This window comes from Eublepharis macularius, chromosome 8 (assembly GCF_028583425.1).
Source record: "Eublepharis macularius isolate TG4126 chromosome 8, MPM_Emac_v1.0, whole genome shotgun sequence".
Taxonomy (NCBI): Eukaryota; Metazoa; Chordata; class Lepidosauria; order Squamata; family Eublepharidae; genus Eublepharis; species Eublepharis macularius.
This window is the reverse complement of record NC_072797.1, coordinates 112344608-112369361: the sequence shown is the minus strand read 5'-3', so window position 1 is coordinate 112369361 and position 24754 is coordinate 112344608. Positions and strand designations below refer to the sequence as shown.

The 24754-nt window shown below is 41.2% G+C and overlaps 1 long non-coding RNA gene across 1 annotated transcript; it reads left to right on the top strand.

Annotated features, from left to right (window-relative positions):
- The first annotated feature begins 234 nt into the window (after positions 1–234).
- LOC129334670 (uncharacterized) lies at positions 235–19957 on the top strand. Its single transcript, XR_008597525.1, has 4 exons — positions 235–322; positions 5549–5614; positions 16685–16842; positions 19585–19957. It is a non-coding gene; the product is annotated as an uncharacterized LOC129334670 (long non-coding RNA).
- Positions 19958–24754: the final 4797 nt, after the last annotated feature.

The following is a 24754-nucleotide window of genomic DNA, read 5'->3' as shown; positions in this document are numbered from 1 at the left end:
AGCTTATAATAATAATAAGAAAATAATAAATATAATAAAGTCACTAGTAACAGCAAACAGAACTAAAACTTAGTAATGAAAACCAACCTGTATGGATTACTTTACAGCCAGAAAAAGAAAACAGTCTCTTTTTGATATGCTGCCCACCTGGCTCTATTGGGCAACCTTGGCTGGTGGGTTGTTGAGACTCTGAACCCTGGGTACAGATTGGGTAATGCAGAAGAGAACCTGAAAGAGGCTGCCTTTGTGTGTGTTTAAGAGAGACTGCATGGAACTGCAGAGGGCTAAGATGCTTACACCAACCAGCTTCTGGGGAGAAACTGTAAGTTCTTTTTAGTTAGCTTTCTATGTTCCTTTTATTTTCCTTAGCCTGCACCCTACTTCTGTAAAGCATTACCCTAAAGCTGTACCTTTGTAGTAATAGTTACTTTTCTCCACAGTTGGGGACAGAGGGTAGTGCTGGGGGAAAGGGTGTCCATGTGCCAGTCACTGGTATGTGGTGTCCCACAGGGGGCGATACTCTCCCCCTGTTGTTCAATCTTTATATGCGCCCCCTCGCCCAGATGGTGCCGAGTTTCGGACTGGGTTGTCAGTAGTATGCAGATGATACCCAGTTGTATCTGTTGATGGGCGGCCGATCTGGCTCTGCCCTGGATGCCCTTTTGAGAGCTTTGGAGGCCGTGTCTGGTTGGGTGAAGCAGAGCAGACTGAAGTTGAACCTTGCGAAGACAGAGGTCCTGTACTTGGGCCCTGGGCTGTCGGATGCGAGGTTCCATCTCCCAACCTTTGGGAGGGCCCCGTTGGTGCCTGTCTCATTCGTTAAAAGTCTTGGTGTGATCTTGGATTCCTCTCTGTCTATGGAGACCCAAGTCGCATCTGTTGCCCGGACTGCTTTTTTCCACCTGCGGCAAGCCAGGCAACTTGCCCTCTATCTCTCAGCCCGGGACCTAACAACAGTGATCCATGCAACAGTCACCTCCAGGCTGGACTACTGTAACTCACTCTACACAGGGCTTCCCTTGGGTCTGATCCGGAAACTACAACGGGTCCAGGATGCTGCTGCTAGTGTCCTGATGGGTGTTCCATACAGGACACATATTACACCAATCCTACAGCAGCTTCACTGGCTCCCCGTGGAATTCCAGATCCGTTTCAAGGTGTTGGTTTGAACCTTTAAAGCCCTAAACGGATTGGGACCAGCATACCTGAGAGACCGTCTCTCCCCATATGTGCCCTGAAGAGCGCTTTGTTCAGTGGGTAAGAACTTACTGGTGATCCCTAGCCCTAGGGAGGCTCGTTTGGCCTCGACCAGGACCAGGGCCTTTTCAGTCCTGGCCCCAACCTGGTGGAACTCTCTGTCTGTGGACACTCGGGCCCGCCAGGATCTTGTATCATTTCGGCAGGCCTGCAAGACGGAGATGTTCCACCAGGCTTATGCTTGAGGCGAGCATCAGGACCATCATTGAGCCTCTCACCGGTCCCTGGTATTCGAGTACAGCTCGTCTGTCTGTCTGTCTGTCTCCTCTTTGTATGCTGGGGGCAGGAATGTATAGCCAACCATCGGAGGTTTTTGTATATATATTATTTTAATTGCTGGATTTTATTGTAAAATTTGTTATGCAATTGTATTTTATGACTGTTGTACCCCATCCTGAGCCCACTTGTGGGGAGGGCGGGTTAAACACCGAATAAACTAAACTACTTTAGCTGTAAAGTGTCGCATTGGTTCCTCTTGTATGTTCCAATCACTCATCGCCAGCACTACTAAATACCCCTTGGGAGCAACTGTACACCTGGGCAGCTGCTCAAGCACAACAGGTCCCTAGTACAGGGGACAACTAGCCAGGGATGGTGGCAAGTGACTCAAGAGAGATTCCAACATCCCATTTCGTAGGAAGATAGGAGGGAAAAAGAGAACACTTTCCCAATCTTGGTCTTCCTGCTGGGGCTGCGTGCCAGTGAGAGAGAGGAGGTATGGGGCAGGGAAGTGCTTTTTGCAGTGATCCTTCTATTAGCATTCATAATTTTCATCATCCATTAAGACGGCCCATATAATTTACTTGCCAAATCCTGCAAGCAAGTAGAAGACCTCAGAATGCCAAGTGATCTGTACTTTAGCTGAAAGTATCCAAAAAAGCTGACTAATTGAAGTATTGAGAACATTCAGGGCCTTTGTAATTAATGTGGACTACAAATCGGAACACATGTGATCAATTTTGTCTATGAAGAGTTTTGCAAATAGATAACAGCACACTACTGAGACATCTTCTACTTGCTCCTAGGGATGGGGCTAGCTATAAGAAGTTTGTTATAAAATAGAACACATTCACAGGACAACATACTGAAGATGGTGGTGAAAATTCCGTTTTCTTTGATGCTGTCGCCACCACCATCACCACCACCACCATCATTAAGTAGACTGTACGATAAACTCCAGTCTAAACCACAGGAGCAAGATTTCAGAAGGCACAGAAAATGTGGGGGTGGAGATGGGAAAATTGCCTTCCTCTAGCAAGACTCCACCCACACGGCTTCAGATCCCAGACAAAATGTCCTGGAAACTATATTTCCAAGACTGCACCAGGGTCCAAAGGTAATGGCCTTGAAGATTCTTGGGGGATAGGGTGGGAAAAGGAGAGGAAAAAATGAAAAAAACAACAACAGCCAGCCAGCCACCCCATTCAAGTGCCACTCCCATGTGTCTTGAGAGACAGTAGGCAAATTGAAAGCAGGGAAGGGAAATATTTGGATATACCATCCAAGCCACTGAAGAATTCAACGTGCTGTAATGATCATGTCACTTTGAAGCTGATGGTTCTGAGGTGCTGAACCTTATAAACAAAACACACTTCAATTGCATCTCTAATACCTACAATTAAAAGCTACCAGAGATAGTTTCTTCTAAGCTCTGGCACACTATCTGCTTTCAGGATTAGCCTTCGGGTGGAAAGAGTATAAATCAAACCTGCCCATCCTCTCGTCTTTTATCATTCTTAGTTTTCAGTTGTAGATGCTCCTCATTTGCTTTAAATCATGCTTCTGGGGGATCATGCCACATTCTGCTTTTGAAAACAATGTTTAAAATATATTTTATTTAAAATTCTGCAGCCAAGTTAAGGTTTGGCTCTGAATTTGGAGGGGAGGGGGAGAGAAGTGTTAAAACACTGTTTTCTTCATCTCTGAAAGCTGCATCAGTTTCAAAGTGAATGGGGAAACACTGCAGCCCCTGAGCTGTGCGCCAAATGAAGGATCAAAAGAGCATGTTCACTTACTTTCAGATGCAAGCACTTCTCAAAATACACTTAAATCAACAAAACTATCCTACAAAAATGAGAACTGCATTTTTATACATTACATTGTTTATTTTTAAACTCAGAGCCAAATGTAACAATCAAATCAAAACTTAACTGAAGAAAGAGGGAGCTGTTTTTAGTACACAAGAAATAGACCGAGCTGTGGTTCTCAATCGTTCTACCTTGAGGGAATCATTTCTGAGGTGTCTGCCAAGGAACCCCTGAACGTCTGCCATGGAAACTGTGAGCTGCAGAGGATTCTGGGATATATTCCAGGATACAGTCTGCTGGGTCCTCCAGCTAGCTGTTGTGCACCCATATGGTCTAAACTATGCTCATCATGGTTCCTGATTGGGTTAGTACTCCCCACAGGTTCCTCCTAAATTGCTGACTGTGCTATTCAACATCTTTTTCAGTTCTGAGTAATTGGCTGAAAGATATCTCACAGATCCACGATAATAAACCAGAACCCTGATGTACTCTCTCTCTCTCCCTCATACTGCTTCTTAACTTATTAGTTTTAAGCAGATTACTAAAATATAAAAAACTAGACTGCATGTCAACAGCTGCTAAAATCAATTCCAAGTGCAACTGAAAGAGCAATGGGTTTACTATTATCTTCTAATAAAAGAAGTGATGTCTCCATATGATCTGTATTTTGGAGCAAAGGAAAGATGAAAATATTTCTAGCCTCAGAAGAATAAGCTGCATTCACAAGTCGTATGATATAGAGTGTCCACTCTACGTACACTTCAGTCACATACTCTGACAGACCACTTACAAAACTCTAGATGCTAAGGCATTTAGGAGAACCAACATAAAGACACGCTTATACTGAGGAACAGTCAGATATGAACAATAGTTAGGAAGCTGACCAGATGGAAGAATACCAACAAACTGAGTAGAGCAAACACATTCTGCTCTACAAATCATGCTGTTATAATCATACTTAAATATATGGTTCTTGGTCAAGCTCATAGTTTTCTGTCTGATGTCTGAATGGAGTCCAAAGAAAGACTGAGGAGTTGAAGTCATTGCTCTACAAATTTATCCCAAAGGGGGAAAAAAGGAGTCCTCTCTAATCAAGTTGAGATAGTCCTCTTGGATGTTGAAGTGTACGATTTTAGCTTTAAGAAAAAGCCTTCATCCAAGCCCAAGCTTCAAGGGATGATTGTCCCAATTTGGCTCAGAGGGCCACTTCTCCTAAACAATTTGGAATTCCAGAGATGGAACATAAGAATTTAAGGATAACCGAATCAAAGGACTCTCCTATTTTATTGATCCCCCCTGCAGCCACCTTGGCATTAAAGAGTTTGATGGCGGCACAATACACAATACAGAGGCCAGCACACACCCCTGACACACTCCCTCCTATAGAGAAATTAAGTTGGAAAGTTGTCTGTCTAACCCATAGCAGACTTATGCAGTGGGGTTAGACTACAAAATCTCAATCAAAGCCAAAAGCCTCTTGTCAATAGATGTTTATTTTAGCTTGAGCCACAATCTGGCATGGGGTACAGTATCAAAAGCCACCTTCAAATCCATGCAAGGAACTGTAAGAGTCCCCTGGCTCTTGGTTGCATAATAATAACATTTGCTTTATATACTGTCCTTCAGGACAACATAACTTCCACAGAGCAGTTTACAAAGCATGTTGTTATTATCTCCACAACAATCACTCCGTGAGGTGTGTGGTGCTAAGAGAGCTCTGGAAGAGCTGTGACTGACCCATGGTCACCCAGCTGGCTTCAACTGGAGGAGTGGGGAATCAAACCCAGTTCTCCAGATTAGTCCCGCTGCTCTTAACCACTATACCAAACTGGTATCAAAAGATGATCTTCTGTACCTGTTCTTTGTTTAAAACTGGCCTGTTCCATCCCCAGTATTTTACTAGTTTCCAGCCACAAGTCGATAGTAAAGGGACAGAGCATGGAGCTTCTAGACAACTGACAGATGGCTAATTGGGATGTAAGTGGACAGGTCTGCTCTGTCACTCTACTTATAAACTGGTATTATGATAGCATGTCTCCAAACCGATGGCATAACAGTCATCTGGGTGAAAATGGTTGCCAATATATCCTTCCACCAAGAGATACTGCTTTTAAAAGTTCCGGGGGGATTAGATCTGCACTGGGGGCCTTCTCATTCTTCATTTGAGAAATTAGAAAACTAATTTTGGATAGTCAAACAGGGGGCCAATTACTCTGATAATACTGCAAGAGCTAGCAAAAATATTAACAAAATGTTCCTCCTAGATATGTAAAGGAATATGGAATAAAAACGAACTCCTAAGATGTACAACGGAACATAATGAAGATCTGGTAAGGAAACTTTCATTTGGGCATCTGCTTGCTAGCAATCATTATCCACTTTAATGGAGAATCTATATTTGCTGCCTCTCTTTTTTCCTGGTTTCCTATTTAAATTTAAAGAAAATAAAATTACGACTGTTACAATTCATACAAAGTGGAATTCTCAGGTGGATAGATACAGCCAGAAAAAATTGGGGTCTGAAGCATTACGAACTTCTATAATTCAACTGGATAGTATAGAAAACTCGACCGAAAAGTTAGATCAATTGGTTGGCCTTTATTCTTCTTTTCTGCTTTAACGAAGGCAATTATGGTGGAAAATAGCTAGTTTGATTGTGAGTGTCAACAATATAAGTTAGAACTTTAAAAAGCCTATGCTGTATGGAGGAAATCTGGAACTTCAGAAAGAGGAAGTTTATTCCTCCTCTTGAAACATCATTATAAAAACTTAATTAAGTGAAAAAAGAGGGAGCATGTAGACGTATATCATTCCAGATATCAAGTTAGATCCAGCATGGTGGGCAGAATTATTAGCCCCTTTAATCACAAAAATCAACCAAACCAGAGTAATTCCTGAAAACTGGAAATTGTCATTAATTACCTCTATTTATAAGAAGAGGATAAGAACAGATCCTTCCAATTATAGGCCAATTAGCCTACTACCTGTATTGAACAAAATATATACTGCCTGCCTTTTTAATGAATAAACTAAAAGTACGGATGGAAGACAACAACATAATTTGACGAGCAGTTTGGCTTCCGGAAAGGCTGTAAATGTATACAATATGGTTTGATTTTATCAACTGTTGTTAATTAACACATTAAAACTAATGGAGAATCTATATTTGCTGCCTTTGTTGATCTTCAGGCAGCTTTTTATTCAGTATCCCACACTCATTTATGGGAAAAGTTGAACTCCACCTCTATTCTTGTGGCTATTGACCCTGATTACAAACTTATACACTGGGAATGCTCTACAGTTAAAAATTTTTAATATGAATTCATCCGCAAGATTAATAAGAATAGGAAAAGGTGTATGGCAAGGATGTGTCTTGGCTCCACACTTATTCAACTTAAATATAAATAATTTCTTCTCAAATTTGTAAAATAATATTTGTGTACCATACTTAGCAAATCATCTGCTACCAGTGCTTTTACATGCCAATGATTTAGATCTCCTCAGCTGAACCCTGATTGGCTTGAAGAAACTTATGAATGATTTCTGTGTTTTTTGTGTTCCAATTAATTTTGCCAAAACAAAGATCTTCAGATTCTCTAGGCATTGGAAGGAACATTCCTGGCAAATTTACTGAGAAACTATTGAAGAAGTTAGACAGTTTAAATATATCGGTGTTACATTTAGTTATGATTTATACTGGAAAACCCATTTAAGTTCTATCATAAGAAAGACCCAAATTTGGGTCAACGGACCATTGGATCCTCTTGATAAGTTCCAGAAAACGTTCTTCTATAAGATTCTTTCTCTTCTTCCCAATGTATCTTTGGCTGTGGCACAGCAAGAACTCAGAACTAAGCTACAAGAGACGAATTACATGAGGAGAAGCACACGACAGGAGTCGCAATGTTAGCCAAAGAGCTGAGTTTTAAAAGAGATCAGAAGCCTTTGTCAATTTCCCCTCTCTACAGAGCCCTGGAGATCTCTGCTCAGGTTTATTTCCTCTTCACTTCTCAGAAGGGGAGGCGAAACAGACAGAGCCTTCTGGAGGCAAAGAGGAAATTAACAAACCCTCTGAGCATTGATCTCCCTGGCTCTGTAGAGAGGGGAAATTGACAAAGCCTTCTGATCTCTTTTAAACTCAGCTTCTGGGCTAAACATTGCGACTCCCTTCATCTGCTCCTCCTCATGTAATTCATCTCTTGTAGCTTGGCTCTTAGACTCCCCCAGATTTCAACAGTAGCATGGTACCATGCCATCAAGTTCAGATTATCACTTTGTGAACCTAATGTTCTAAGTAACAGCTAACTCCTAGTTGGAAACTTGGCTTAGCCCAATTGATTTAAAGTTTACTGCATTATACTTGAGCCTAAATTTTTGGGATTCATATAAAAATCTTGTTAACTGTATAAAAGCAATTACTTTGAAAAGATTGGGCTATGCTAAAATTTCAAGCTTCCCTATTTATTTCCATTTATCCTAACAGAAAATTTTTGAGTTGTCTAATTTTTTTAATCTAAAAAGCAACAAGGGAAACCCTTCCGGAAGGAATCAACTAATCTATGAACAAGCACAATATACAATTTTTAACAATATTATTATATTTTTATAATTATATTATTATTAAAGTGCAAAGCGCTCCAAGTGTTATAACCATTTCAATAAGTACAATAATAATTACAGTAATAAATGCAGGAATAACTAATCCACAGTCCTTCCAGTCTACAAAGATATCTACAATAGGTACAATTTATAAAGTAGTCCAGCTGGTGAAGAAAAAGTTCAACAGGTAAGTAGAACAAAGAACCAGTCCATTCATTCAGCGTTGTAATTTTGCTATCACTTGCAGTTTCTTCTAGATAAGAATATATATATTGACAACCAAGGATGTCCAGTGATATGGACTCAGAACAAGAAAGTCCCACTGATCCAAAAGTTACAGAACTGAGCCTATGGGCTTTGCCAGCTTGTAGAATCCCATTTCACAGGCTCATAACATAATAAACATCCAAATACTCATATGGTCTATTCTTTCATGATCATCTAGTTGGTGCAACAATTCCACAGGCTAGAGTCGTGGGAGGGTGTACTTTGCAATTCTAACAGTTTATCTAACAGTTTCCAAAGTATCAACACTCCTTCCTGTTACATAGATGCAAAGCATTACCTTCTGCTGAGATGAAGAGCTATTTTAGTAGAACTCCTCCTTTCCCCCCATTTTTTTAAAATTATTATTATTAATTTTGAATTAGTTTACAACATATAACTCACAAAACATAACATTAACAAACTTCAACAGATGTTTAAAACAGTTCGTTGTAACCATATCATGAGTTATTAACTTACATTAAATTCACAAGTAAAATGTTATTATAGCAAAAGCAGTATTAAATAGAACTTTATCTGAGTAAGACTACCACAAACTCCACATTAGTAGAACTCCTCCTGAGAAACACTTCTGTATTTACTGTAAAGATCAAGTTGATTTAATTTATATTTTTTTTAGTTGCTCCTGTTATATTTCACTTCATAACTAATATATTACTCCCTGGACAGACCGGTTACAGAACAACAAAAACTAAAAATCTTACTGTCAGGAAAGATAAAAAATGCACATGTGATATAGCTGTATTTACTTACGCAGTTATAAACGATTCATAAAATATTTGGCCATATGACTTGTAGGCTGTTAAGTTACAGGGAAAGGAAAACAGAACTAACCAACTTCCCAAATTCACCCAGTTTTCTATTATTTCTAGCCACTCTGATTAGTTTTTACCAATTATTAATAATAACATTAATAACATTCAATTTATATACTGCCCTTCAGGGCAACTTAATTCCCACTCAGAGTGGTTTACAAAGTATGTTATTGTTATCCCCACAACAAACACCCTGTGAGGTGGGTGGGGCTGAGAGAGCTCTAAAAGAGCTGGGACTGACCCAAGGTCACCCAGCTGGCTTCAAGTGGATGAGTGGGGAATCAAACCCAGCTCTCCAGATTAGAGTCCCACGCTCTTAACCACTACACCAAACTGGCAAGCTTCTTCTTTAGTCATGTATATAGCTTGTCTATAAACCTTTTACCAGAAAAGAAAAGCCTGTAAGGTAATTGAAGAACAATCCATCCTTATTCCATAAGTGCTTTTTAAAAACACACTCAGGGATAAATAAGCTATTTTAATGAATTTCAAGACCTTTTCTCAGGGAATAGGTTTAGAATAAGCGGGCAGTAATGAGAATAAATTTGGTCTAGCTTGTAACACAAGATCTTGTCTTGCATACAAGATCCTAGAGTGATTTCTTTCTTAAGGATACAACATTTATCCGAAAATATCTGAGTTATACACAAAATGTAGTTTTCAGATTTGACAAATGGGCATCAAATGTCTATTTTGGATATAGAGATTATTAGGCAGGTTTATTAATTGAAGTAAGGGCATATGATCACTGACAATAGTCTTCCCCTCTTCAAGATAGTTTATGCAATCAATCAAATCAGCAGAAACAAGAACATAGTCCATAACACTTGCCCAAAATTATTCAAAACAGGTAAACTATCCATAGTCTACTCTCTCCTTAAGGACATTTAAAGTAATCATTTTTTTACTATCTACAAATATGGCCATTTATTTACCAGATAGGTGGATCTTATTATTCTTAGATGATCTTTAAGGATGGTTTTAACAGCTTGTTTCCTCCACTGATATTCTTGGAGATACAGAATGAAAGACTTCAAGGGAAGTGTCAGTGTGTGCATTAAAATCGCCAGTAAAGATAAAAGATGCCCTGGGATATCTACAAATCAAATAGTGTACGTAGTTGTCAAACTGATCCCAAAGAGAAGTGGAAGACTTTTTCACTCACTGTAGGGGGGAAGTAAACATTTATTAAGATCAGTATTAAAGATCCTATCCCAACAAGGACTGCATTTGCCCAAGGGAGAGAATCAGGAAGTGGAGAGCTTTTAAAACATGATGATTGATAATGATATCGAAGGCCTTCCCTTGCCACCCGATTGAATCGCATCAAGTGAATAAGCCTGAAATCCAGAGAACAAAATTTCATCTAGGATTCCAAGTCTCCAGCAAAAACTTGAAATCATTTTGTATCAATAATACTTTAATTTCTGGGGAGGAGCGTTTAAATTTCCATCCAGCAATATTCCAGGAAAGCATTTTCAAACATTGGCCCTCTGATGCATTTCAAACATTTTGCAGCCATTGACTGACATAAATCTGTTGAAAAGTGTCATTTAGTTTATCTAGTTGCAGAACTAGATTGTTTAACAATTATCTTAGGTTCAAATGGAATAGAAAAATTCTGTTTAACATCCCAAAAGCCTGCTTGATCCTGTTGAACATCCCCCCGAGCCCTCAGAGCAAGAAAGAACATCTGTAGTAGCCTGACAAGCTCTGTATTTCATCAAGAGGAGTTTAAGATTTCTAATCTGTCAATGGCTCTGTAGGACCTTCCAACAGTACTAGTGACCAGGGCTTTTTTTCTGGGGAAAGAGGTGGTGGAACTCAGTGGGTTGCCCTCGGAGAAAATGGTTACATGGCTGGTGGCCCTGCCCCCTGATCTCCAGACAGAGGGGAGTTTAGATTGCCCTCTGAGCTGCATGGTGTGGAGGACAATCTAAACTCCCCTCTGTCTGGAGATCAGAGGGCGGGGCCACCAGCCATGTGACCATTTTCAAGAGGTTCCAGAACTCCATTCCACCACATTCCAGCTGAAAAAAAAACCCTGCTAGTGACTGACTAATAAGACATTGGGCAAGCTCAGAAGAATTAGCATCTACCTTAGAGTAAGAATTTTTTCCCCAAGGTTCTTGTAGGTTTTTCAATCTGTTGATTAACTGGGTTTGCTTACCAAAAAATAAAGCCCCAAATGAGACAATTAAATTTGTTTTGATTGGTTCAAAATGAGATCCCAGAACTACCTTAGCAGTCTCGTCCTTTAAAGCCTTTGTCTGATGAGTACTAGAAAGTGCAGAGTGTACAGAGAGAATCCTACTGTTATATTAAGGGCACTTATCCACAGAGTTAAACAGGCATCTTCAGTTCCCGAAAATGTTAACTGCATCTCTAGCTGACACAAGCAAAGAGACTTGTGGGGTATGTCGGACCACTTTCTGCATGTTTTTTTACTTATCCAGCTGCAGTTCCTCAGACTGTGTTATTGGATGTTCCCTAACCTTTAGGAACATTTTTTGAGGTACCTCTGGGAGATGAGGATTGCAAAGCAAGAAGATGCTGAAACTCCTTAAGCATCTCTTTGAATTGCAACTTTCCCTATCTTATGGACTCTGACCAGGATATAGAAAATTCACCAGAAACAAAAGGCAAAATTATCATCCTTAAATGGATCACAATCTATATAAGTTACTTTGAAAAAAGTCACACCTATGAAAGCAAATATCATGCCCATCCATTTGTTAAACTCCCCCCCCTCTCTGATTACAGCTTCTTATCTCCTTTAATAGGCCTGAAGTTGGCTTTGACTGTTTTTTTTTTTTAGAAGAGCCTTTCAAGCTAGGAAAAGCTCAGATTTCAGAGTCATGTATAATCTGTCAAGTCTCATATATTTTATAATGTTCTTCCTGTATTTACACACAGAGATCTCATCTCTCTGCAAGCTGAAGTTCCATGGTAGCCCTTTTGCAAAGGCTATTTTCTATTTCTAAATGGCTTTGCTTATGTCCTCTGTAGAAGGTCAAGATTTCATGAGCAGGGCTTTGTTACAGATACTGAGTTGTGAAGTTCAGAATTAACACTGCTTCTTTTGGATTGAATATGTTCTGCTTAAGCTCCGTATTAAGAAGATCCATGGCCTACTATAGCACAAAGCATTTTGTGGTATATTTCATTGCCTGACATCATCTTTTGTTATTAAATAATACTTCTGTTGTTTTAATAAAATCCTAGCAGCAAAATATGAGATCATGTATTTCCAGTGATTACAGAGGATAAAAATATAGCCTAAGGATAATGCTCTGTTTGGCTTTTCTGCTTATCATGTTAGTTATGCTTAACAGAGACATAAAAAAAATCAATTGAAGGCTCTTAGCCATTCTTTAATAGAGCAGGTAGCAAAATACAGGACTCTTAGTGAAACTATACGGTTGATCTTTTAACTCATAGTGTAAAGTAATGGCTTTGAGCTGGTGTATACTACATTGACTGCCAAGCCTGGATACACCTCTAATAAATGGGACGCAAAGAAGATCAATGCCTCAGTATTTAGTTTTAGTTCACATTTGGCTTCCCTTGCAGTATAAAGATGCCAAAATTCAACAGTAAGATAAAGTAGCCTTCCCATGCTATATAGATCATTCTTCCCCCCAAAAAGGGCCATGCAATAACCTTCAAATGCACAGAGGGGGTCTTGAGCATCTTTCTGAACTCCTTTCTCTGCAATGTGAGCAGACCTTGGCATCATTTTTTACGAACCTCAGCTGAACTCTACCGTAGGTCTTGGCTCATTCAGGTAGATGTTCAATTGCTAATCAAATTGCACAGAAATCAGAAATGTCTGGTTTTGCCTGAGTTCTAGATACTGAGTTCAGAGGAAGACACAGAAAAGTCCCAAAAGGCTGAGTTTTAAAGTTCCGGGGGAACTATGGGGTCTATGAGCTCTTTGTCCACAGGGCACAGCTCACTGAAGCCTTTGAGCCATGAGTAGACATGGGCACGAACAGCATTATGAACGGAAAAAAAACACAAACAGGCCGCTTGGCTGCTCACAAACGGGCTGTTCGTGATGCGCCATTCCAGCTGAACAGGGGGTCGGTGCAAGCCTCGTTCATTTCACTCAGCCGTTCGGGAAGCTAGACACTCAGGCGCCTTCAATCAATTGCCTCGGCAACGGGGGGGGGGGGAGTGCCTGAACTATTTCTGCACTCCCTCTGTCGCCCCGGACACCCCAATCAAAGCCCAACTTAAGCTTGATGGGCAGGTCTTCCTTCCAAGTGTGGAGCTGCAAATCGGTTACAATTGGTAACGTGGAAGCAGACACCAGGGGGGAGGGAGGGAGGAGGGGGTGTTCTGTGGCCATGGGAACTCCAATCTCATCCCTGCAAACCCTGTTAGGCAGTTCTGACTGCCAACCACAGGCCTCCTGCGTTTCTCAATCAGTCCTCAGCTTATAAAAGGGCACTGTGCTCCCAGTTCTGGTTTCACTTTCAGCAAGCAGTGGAGTGGGACAGAGCTCTTAATAGCCTTTTGGGAGAGAGAGAGGGAGAGTGTATTGGAGCTGGGCTTTTTTCTGTGTGTGGTGGGTGGGATAGGGAGCTATCCCCTCTGGTTCCAGGGCTGCTGCCAGGCCCTGGGGCCAAGCTCAGTGGGCACCTTGGCTGAGGACTCACCCTGATTATTAGTGCCTGATCTGGTCAGGTCTCTGGGAGTGTTGGGCTAGGGCTCTAGCCCCTCCCTCTGGGAATGTATAACCCCGAGATCCATACTGCAATCTTGACTAGACATGGGCACGATCTGAATTACGATTTCAAAAAAACCCCGATTTTGGCGTTTGCGCCATCGTGACTCAGCTAATTGGTTCCATCCACGGCAACCAATCCAGCAGTCGGGGGTTTGCTTGGTCGGGACTTGATCGGATATATCAGTTTCTGTTTGGAATTGCAGACATTCTGGCGCCAGTAATTTATTCCTGGGGCAACGGAGCCAGGGGAATGAGCTGTGTTTGCCCTCCTTCTGTCGCCCTGAAAACACGTATGGAAGCCCAGCTTTCCTTGATTAGCAGGCTTCCTTCCAACCACGAAGCAGCAACCCAGGGGAGGGAGGGGGAAGGGGGTGTTCTGAAGCCATGGGCACAAAGGAAAGGCAAAAGGCAGTGCAGGAGGCTGGGAGGCCACCCGTGCCGTTTGTCTTTCCCCAGGACAAGGGGTGCGCGGGCAAGCCAGCCGCCCCTTGTCCTGGGGAAAGGCAAAAGGCAGCACAGGAGGCTGGGAGGCCGCCCGCGCCGTTCGTCTTTCCCCAGGACAAGGGGCGCACGGGCAAGCCGGCTGCCCCTTGTCTTGTGGGGCAGGTGAATGGCGCAGGCAGCCGCCGAGCCACTCGCGCTGCCGCCAGCTCCGCAGCACACCAGGACAGCCGGCTTGCTGCGTGGCGGGGGAGGCGGCCCAGGAGCGCGCGCACACACGCACGCAAGAGCCTGACTACGGTTGCCCTGGGCGCTGGCAACCGTAGATCTGGCCCTGGGAATGTCCCCTCCATGAGGGGAGGTGGCTTGTTGCCGGGTTAAAAACTCTACTCTAAATGTGTGTGTGTGTGAATGTCCCCTCCCTCCCTGAAGGGAGGCGGCTCATCGCTACCTCCCCCTGCCCGCTGGACCTGGCGGCCACTGCCACCACCCACCGTTCCTATATCGCTGGAAACAGCGGGGCGCCCTCCCGCTTTGGCCTTCCCGATTCCAGATCGGAAATGGGACTTGATAGGTTAGAATTGGTGGCCTGGGTTTGGCAGCGGCCCGGATCCACGAACGGCATAATCGGTATTTTTTTTTGGATCGTGCCCATCTCTAATCTTGACCAAACTTGGGTGGTGGCTGGAGAAGAGCCTGGTGAACATTCCCCATGAATATGGGCTCTCTAAGTGCTAAGGGGGCTGCTCTGGCGCTGACTAACACCGAACACGTTCAGTAACGGGACATGTTTGGGTCCGGTCGGCTGTTCGTGTTTGTCGTCGGGAATGAACACCGAACAGCCTGTTTGGGTTTTTTTTCCCATTCATGCCCATGTCTAGCCATGAGACCACGGGAAGCCCTGTGTTTCCCTGGCTAATCAGATCAAGAAACATACCCAAGTTTAGATGTTTTTTATGCGGCGTGGTGGGAGAGGACTGAGTACAATTCAGGTTAGCCATCACTGTTCATGGAACAATAGGCAAAAAAATAATTCTAAGTACATTAATATGTACAACTGTTTTAATTTATTAAAAGTAATTTTATTACCTATGCAGTTGTACTGAAACAACTATTCTGAAACCAATAACTCTGCAACCACCTCATCTATGTACTTATAAGTAGATTCTACTTTTGTTTAATGGGTTAAAAGATCCTTTTTTCCCTCACAACCACCAACACATGCTGACAGTTCTGTCAAACTGCTGTTTATAACTGGTACTGCCTTCCTGCCTATAACTGATAATTAGCTGGTACTACCTTCCCGCAGTACGAGTTAAGCAAAATAGATTGAAGACAAGAGCCTTTGGTGGCAGCGAAAACCTTTTGGTGAGGAAGCAATGTATAAGTCACACAAATGAAAAGGGAAGGTGTTCTCAAGGTATAAGCCTGGGTAAAGTAGAGAACACCTGAAGCTCTGTGAGTGTGGAATTATAAGGAGTCTGATTGTTACATTTTTCTCTTTGCCATCTGACTGTGTATTGTAGTAGCATACGTTCTAGCTTTTCATTTCCTTGCAGGCTGTATTCAAGAACATAAGTTTTTAAAAGCAGTATCTGTGGCAAATAAAGACAAGAAGACAACAGAAGATTCCAGAGTGGTAGCTGTGTTAATCTATTGTGGTAATATAAAACAGAAGTCCAGTGGCAACATTTATTCCAGCATGAGCATTCATCATGAGTCAGAGCTTACTTCATCAGACGCTTAGAGGGAAGGTGCTCTATGAAAAGGGCATTCACAGAGTAGCAAATGTACCTTCTCAAAATATGGTTACTAATGCCAGGCTGGAGAACTTCTGGAAATTTGGAGGTGGAGCTTTGGAGAGGAGAGGGGCCTCAGCAGAGTATTACACTATAAAGACCACCCTCCAGACAAAAGTGCCATCCTAAGTTAATTACACACTTGTAAGTCCACTGAAATCAATGGATTTAGAAGGGGTAACTCTCTTCAGAGCAGGATTGTAGATTACTAACACAAGTATAAGTAAGTAAGCAGACTACTAAATACTTCTGTGGATTACAGGGCTGTGCAAAATTATAAGGACATGGAAGATAGGAGTTTCAGCTTCACTTAAAATAAACAGTTTTTTTGAAAACTTTTTGAAAACACTACTGCTCAGAATATATGTACATACTTTAGTTGTTCTATTTATTTAAACAGATGCCTGTTACTAGGCTGAGTAGCAAAATGGTGGCTGATGGAAAAATAAGTGTACAAATGATTTGTTTCTTCTCAAAGTAAATAATGTAAGGAGCTAGAAAGGTACAACTATGGAATATGAATGAATGTGAAAGGTGGGGGGGGGGCTAATTGCTAACAATTTAACTTCCTTAGCTGGAAAAATTCAGTTCAACAATTACATTTAAAACAATACTAGAAATATTTAAAATTACCAAAGAGTCATCATTTGCTCTGGTTTATTGGGTACTTCATCATTTTGGTTTATTTTCTTTACTGGAGTCTGACCAACTTTACATCTCTCACAGTTTCTCAGTTCGAACAAAACTTGGAAACTTTCCTCAGCTTTCTGATCCACCGCCTATGTGATGATGTAAAGAAAACTCAGAGTAAGGGTGCCAAAGGACCTCCTCCTCCTTTTCTAAAACCCTCTATTGCAAAATGGTCACTTTCCGCAGGCATAGTGGTAAGTTCTGGAATCTAGCATGTTACTTTTAGAGAAAAAACCAATGGGGGGGACTTATACTTTATTGAGGTAGTCATGAATATTATTTAAATGCAGAAGATATTGGTTAATGCATTTTTCATATTAAAGTGATATAAGGTTTACTCAAGACAGGTTCCAGGAATATTGAGGGGGGGAAGCAAAATGCTTTCTGATGCCTCTTCTTTGCTGTTTCATGTATATGCAGCTATCACCATGTAGGAATAAGGTGAGGGCGGCATAGGTTCACACTTCACCCAGTTGGCCTTGGAAGGAGACAGCCCTTCCAGTTCCACTTGTAAGAGAAAGAAGTGAGAGCTGCTGCTGCCACACTGTGGTGGATCAGACCCTCACAAAGCACACTGGATTCAACAGTTACCCATGATTCTGGGACCAAGCTTTTCACAGCTTCCAAAACATTTTGCTTCCTGAAAGGGCAAATCTTGTACAATCTGAATAGAACAGTCCTCATACTGAGAGAGAATACTGAAGTAGAGGCAGACCACCAATCTCACTACCCATGCTTAGGCAAATATTCAGAATAACATTTGATTTATATACCTCCCTTCAGGACAACTTAATGCCCAATCAGAGCAGTTTACAAAGTATGTCATTATTATCCTCATGACAATCACCTGTGAGAGAGCTGTGACTGACCCAAGGTCACCCAGCTGGCTTCAAGCAGAGGAGTGGGGAATCAAACCCAGTTCTCCAGATTAGAGTCCTGCAGCTCATAATGACTACACCAAACTGGCCCCTCTGTCTACTCAAGCAAATGCCAGTAAACGTCAACACATCTTCTCCTTTCCCTCTTGAATAGTTTGCTGCCCATATGCCTTTTCTTTCCTTTTTCTCCCCTGCAGACATTTACAGCTTGAGGCTACATGTTTCTTGTAACTAAATTTGACTGAATTCATTGGGGCTAGTTTTAAAAGGTGCATAAAAGACAGTAGGCTTATTTTTGTTTCCTTCAGATCGGTTCCCATTCTCTCTTTTTCCTTCTTCCCCTTTTCCTTGCACTCCAGTAAGACTAAGAGCGGAACTACAAGTGACAAAAGGCACAGGTTGGACACTTGTCAGCTTCCCTCAAGTTTTGATGGGAAATGTAGGCAGCTTGGTGGAATGTTGGATAAGTGACAGTTGAAACGTCCTTTGGACAGCAGTCAGAGAGCCAAGCTGCAAGACTAGGATGCCTACATTTCCCATCAAAACTTGAGGGAAGCTGACAAGTGTCCAACCTGTGCCTTTTGTCACTTGTGCTTCCGCTCTAAGTGTTCCACTAGCCTTTTTCTTGCAAGCATGCACTATGGCCAGTGATTGCTTAAATGTCAGCATATCACTTACAAACAGGAATCCCATGCAAAGTAGTATTGCACTGTTAGTTTCTGCAATGCAAAGAGGTAGATCCTAGATATCATAGTCATGTTTTCTGCAGAGAAACCTGCTGTCCTTCTCTAACTAGAGAAAGTTTCAGATCTGAAGTGTTCATTTCAATCTGAAGTGTTCGTTTGCAGTTATTTGAGCTTTAATGTGCAGAAAGATAGTTGGATTGGTAGGAAAAAAGGAAAGTGTAGAACAGGATTTGGGAGAATATGGTTACACTTCCAGGGAAACATGGCTGGCATGAGTAGAAGACTAACATAAATAACATTATAAGATCAAGTGATTCATATTTATTTCTGAAATAAAATAGAAATTACATGGAATCTGGCTTTAAAGAGGTTGCTTATCAAAGATGTGAGTGTTATTATTTGAACCTAAAACAAGATCCCAAGATACAAGCCTCTGTGGTTGGCATCTTCAGGCCCTGGGCTGCTACTGCTGCTTGCTCTTTGGCTGTCATGGTGAGTGAGCAGAGGGGAAGGAGGGGCCTGCGACCACAAACAGTGTCAGTAATGCCAAGGAGGTGCCACAGAGAGGGCAAGTCTTACTGAGAGATCCAAAACCCCACAGTGGTCACCTGAGAAATTTCAAGGAAGGATACAGTCTAAGCATCACCATCCAGATATGTTCCAAACAAGGAACTGCAGGATCATCAGCCGCAAAGATGGACGAATCTATAAAAAGTCTGGCCAGGCTTACTCAGTCATCGCAATGACTGGGAAACTTGTTCTTCCTGGCTACAGATTGCCTCCACTTTCATAGCAGTAAAATCAGTGTCCCTGACATAGGTAAACTGGTGTCAGTTTTGCAGCAATGGACCATGTCTGCAGTGAATACTTGACCTCACAGTACTGCTCCAACTAGGCATAATAAGGAATTCCTTTACTATCAGAGCTCTGCCCAGACAGCCTACTCCCAAGCAGGGGCTGGGAATTGTACCAAATTGCACATAATTGCCTATGATGAATTCATAATGCAAACTAAATCTTGCTGGTAAACTCAGTTGAGGTTACAATACATATTTAAAAGTTGCTTTGGTTTGAAGTCACCACTTAGCTACCAAATCCCTAGAGATTATTCCAAGCTTCATGGTGGTATCAGAATTACAAACCAGGATCAGTACAGAAATGAAATCCGTTTAATATTACAATATTACTCTGCTTGAGGCATTTCTATGGAATCTTCAATAGGCTCAGCAACCACTTTACCAAGTTTTTAAATAGAACATAGTTCTTCAATGCCTACCATGCTCACATAATTGAATTTGAAAAGAAAAAAGCATCCAACTGAAGCTTAGCTATCAAACATTCACTAATATTTTCCCTCTGCTTTCTCCAACAGCATCTATCTAGTTACCAAGGAATTTAAGAAAGGGATTCTACAAGATGAGAAGAACAAGATATCCTTATTATTGAATATACTGTTTGTTCTTATGGTGGCTCTTATTTTTGTGTCCTATAGTTCATGGTGGTTTAACAAAACAAAGCATTGAGTGGGATAAAAATTCCACAAAGCTAGATAAAGGTCACCAAAAACAGATGGGGCTTCCATTGATTCATCTACTCTAATTTTTTGTATGCTCACTGGCAAAGGCTCCTTTCTGTACCTTAAAAAAGGTACAAACATTTTTACTGAACATAAGCTCAGCTGTAAAACATGAATGTCATAATTAAAATAACCAAATCATTAACATTTTAATTAAAAAAAATGTGAGAGATCCTAAACACAGATCTATTACAATTTGTCTGATTTTACCTTAAGTTCACTATGAATTTTGGCCAAGTTTAAGAAAAAAGGACTCATGATGCCTGACTGACTCTAGAACTTACACATTTAATGTCAAACTATTGAATACATCTGGCCGTAGAAAGTCACAGAATTCAGGCATGAATACGGAGAGGCTCCATAATTTGTCAAATCTATTAATTTAGCTTAACTTCCATTCACGTTCATGTAACTACTTTTGTGATACTTTGGTCTAGTAATGAGAAGTTTCTTAATATATCTTGCTATTCTAGATTCCTGTTTTAGTAAAAAATAGTTTCTATCTTGCCTGGCAAGACAATGCAGAATTGCTTACCAAGTGATTTCTGTGTATTCAGTGGTAAAGTTACCATTGGAAAATGGATGTCCAAATGGACCCAGTATCATGGCATGAAGGAGCTCATTTCAGGCAATACTACTCTCTCTCCCTCTCCCTCTCTCTCTCTCTCTCTCATACACACACACACCACATGCACAAAACTAAATGGGTGTTTTGCTTGTAGAGAGCCTACTGCTTCCAAGTTCAACACCCAATCACAGGAATTCTATCTTTTTGTGGTACAAAATATTTTATTGCTGTAGCACACTTTTTTGTTGCTATCCTTACCATTTGATACCTCCTTTGTGGGTAAAATGTATCTATCTATTCCTGAGCCAAGTTATTCCTTTGCTTTTCTTCCTACCCCCTTTCCCTAACCTTCCAGTGAGAAAACAGAGTATAGAAAAACTTAAAGAAAAATAATTCCCAGCTTTTCAATGTCGTGTCTGTGAAAACAGCAAGAACTTTTGATTAAAGTTACGCATAGCCCCCAACTGACTCCACGCATCACAAACCTAAAGAAGCCTCTTGGTGCAAAAGCCACCTGTTTTCCATTAAAAGTCTTCCTGGTGCTATAGTAAAAATGCAGGTTATGCTAATTAAATATGCCAGGAGATAGTATGACAAAAGTGCCTTCCTGAAGCAGCTACAAAAAAAATTTCTGCACCCTAAGGTTATCATCATTTGGTGGTGGTCTGGCCCACATCCTATTTTAATGAAAACACTGCACTATTCTGGAAAGGCACAAATACACAGAGAGAGGACTGCTGCTGGTATTAGCTACTCCATAATTAAAATCAAATAAACTTTTAAGCTTATACTCAGAGAGAACAGTTGAAAGATAGGAATAACACTTGATTTTTGTCTTATATAACTAGTCTCCAATACCCCTCCCGTAGTGATTACAGAACTTTAATCTAGAATTCCAGTGGTTCTGTTCTCCACAATTGGAGTCCATGAACTGAAAATGTGGGGAAAGTTATCCTTTACCATTCTTTAAGCTCACCAATTAAAATAAATTTGTAAAATACTATGACTTAAAATACATTTGTTTTAATAAGTGCCAAATGATAAACTGATTGTGCAGATGAGGAAAACATCAGTCCATGCCACCACCGTAAAGCTTTATGGGTCTTTCGGTAGATTTCTTTTCCTTGTGCAATTTTAGGGTACTAGTTTTGGGGATACATAGAACTGTCTGTTGTTCAGCAATGTCAGGAGAGTTCCATTCAATCTCTTCTGTTGTTAAGAATAAGCACGCATAATGTCAATTATAACAAGATGCATCCCCTAATTGGTTTGCATACAATAGGGCTGTGGATGCGTCAACTCCATGACTATATCTTCTTGCCCTATTACAACAAAACTCAGTCTCTTCCTCATTCAGCACTTACAATTGTGGGTTTAAGTACTAACCAACACGAAAATAAGAAAGAATAAATTTAATAAAAAGTAAGTTCCACTATTGTGGTTGGCTGAAGTACATTTGGCTCCCAGTAAGATTTTTTATTCTGTACTTCTAGCAAATGCTGTCTAAAGGAACATTTCTGAATGATCATAAAATTTAGAGAGAGATCAGAGAACTGCAGGTCGACAGGATCATAGAGGGACAGAAATGGCTATTTCCAGTTTATTTGTAGTGGAGATATTTCCTTGTAATCACATAAAAGAGCCAGACTTAATGCTTTGCAATCTTACAGTTCCCAAAACGGTATTCAAAAATACTAAGACAACAAATATTGCTGTTTAATGATAGGGTGATAAAGCTGCATGACTGGATCATCCCACAATTAGCAGTCTATCATTACAGCTGAGAAAGTGGCTTGGCAGGCAGAGACTGTTCTCTGCTTAACTGAGTGAACTGAACGGTTTAGGTCAAGCTCTGTGTAAAAAGTAAAACCGGCATGTATCAAGCCATCAATTTATAATGTTTCAGAACAAACCTAGCTTGCCCATTGTGAAGAATGAAAACTTAAATCAGACCCAAAATAGCAGAAAACAAACTTTTGGTCTACGTAGGTTGCAAAAAGAGAGAAGGCAGCACTGGCCACATCCTCCATCAGCTTACCAGGATCTATCACCACTAAGGCTCCTCGCTTCTCAGAAGAGAATACACAAGCAGCCCACCATCTTAAAGACTGTAAGAGGAGAGGAAGAAACAGCTATGCCACTTCTACGGTTTCAATTGTAATTTATGCTCCTTGTGGTAAACAGTTCTTTTTTGAAAAAGAAAGGTGCAGTATAAATATATAAAAAAAGAAACCATGTACAAAACCCTCTAGAGGCAGGGGAAGTCATACAATGGGGGGTCTTTAAAGCACCAGCCCAGTTGCTACTTTCTTCCATGGGTTGTTTTATTGACCAGTTCACACCCCTGAAGGTGTGGTTAACTTCACCAACCTCAGAGTTATACTACACTACATGGAAGAGTCCCTTCCTTCTCCTGGCTGGCTTGGGTTTCCCCTTCTACTCCTTGCTGAAAGACTCCTCCCATTTTCCCTTGCTTCGTTTTTATAGCCCCAGAGCTACACCTGGTCCTTGAGCTAAGCTCCACTCTCCACTTCTTGGTTCTCTGCATTGATGGACAGGAGTGAGTTAATAAAAAGGGGTTGCTCTCCTGAGGTGAAAGTTTACAGTAAAAAGTAAGGTTGGAGCTTCAGTAAGTATCCTAAAAGCATTTAAAAGAAACAGAACAGGTGTGGCAAAAAGATTTGACACTCCTGAGGTAAAGTCAGAAAGGTAGAAGGAATTGTCACCAAAATGCCACCTAAAAAAATAAAGCCAGCTGCAGAGTAAGAGGGAGCTGCTGCTGAAGCAAAGATGAGTAGCGACAGTGAAAAACAAAGGGAAAGAGAATTTGAAAGGATTAAAATGGAGAAAGAATTGGAAAGATCAGACTTGAATAGAAATGGAAAGAAATGGGACTGGGGGTAGTTAATCCAGCACCTAATTCTAAATCCAGCACCTAGCTCTGCAGTAGATGTTCCTTAGCAGCATGAAGAAGGTTGGACTATATCACATTTTGCTCCCATGAAAAAGGAGTAGGAACCAAACTCAGCAAAGAAAACAATAGAAGACTTGAGGGTCGATGAGAACCAAAACAGATTAAAAGATGTTTTCCAATATCAAGGCACAGGGGGAAGAAGATTTTCGATTCAACACCAGTGCAAGAATAGAGCTAAAGACTACTATCCAGATGGCTGGAAAGGACTGGCCTCCAACCCTGCAGAGCCAAAAGCAATAGTGAGACACCTCATGTGCAACATCAAGTGGTCCAGGAAAGAGATGAGGTCTTTGAACTGCATCCTGGGAGAAAAATTGAGCAGTGAGGTGTCTAGGAAAACACAACAAAGATTCAGCAAAGACTGCCTCATATAAACTTTGTAATGTATACCAGCATGAACCAAGAAAGGTCAAGGGTGAGGCATGTTTCCCTGCTAAAGCCATATTTTAAGAGTAAATGGCTATGTGCATGTGTAGAAAGGTGGGAAGAACAGGTATTACCCCTATGGGATAGTCCATACTTGCCTGCAGAGGGAGCTATGCAGATGAAACCATATGACATTCCAAAGAGCATGCAAGTGGAGCAGGTATTTTTGTTTGTTTGTTTGTTTGTTTGTTTGTTTGTTTGTTTGTTTGTTTGTTTGTTTGTTTGTTTGTTTGTTTGTTTGTTTGTTTGTTTGTTTGTTTGTTTGTTTGTTTGTTTGTTTATGGTCCGCCTTTCTCACTGAGAGTCAAGGCAGATTACATAGTGTGAAATTAGTACAATCAGTATCAAGGACATTTCCAAACAGAGTCAAGGACAACAATGTCATAGGATTTTACAAAGACATAGCATTAGCAAGGATCCAATACAAAGTTGAAGAATTGCTGAAACGGAACGTAATCAATTCTAGTGAATCATTAGTGAAGTATCTGAGACCTCCCCCCTATAATACTTCCCTCCTATCTGAGTAAAAAGCCTTTTTGAATAGTTCGATTTTGCATCGTTTGCAGAAGCCAGGAGTGTGGGGGCTCTCCTGACCTCCTCAGGCAGGCTGTTCCACAAGGTAGGGTCCACCACAGAGGAAGCCCGTGTATGAGCTGCTGTTGATTTTGCCCATGTTCAAGCTGGCACCTGTAAGACACCCTGTTCAGATAAGCAAAGCTTCCGTGCAGGGACATAGGGAGGGAGGTGGTCCCATGCCATGAAGAGCTTTGTATGTAATAACCAATACCTTGAATTGAGCATGGTAACTGATAGGTAGCCAATGGAGTGACTGTAGGATGGAAGTGATGTTCATGCTCCTGCTTGCTCTTGCTAACAGTCAAGCTGCAGCATTTTGCACCTATTAGAGCCTCCTAGTAAACTTAGATGGGAGACCAATGTATGGTGCATTATAATAGTCAAGTTTTAATGTTACCATAGCATGGATCCAGGTGGGTAGC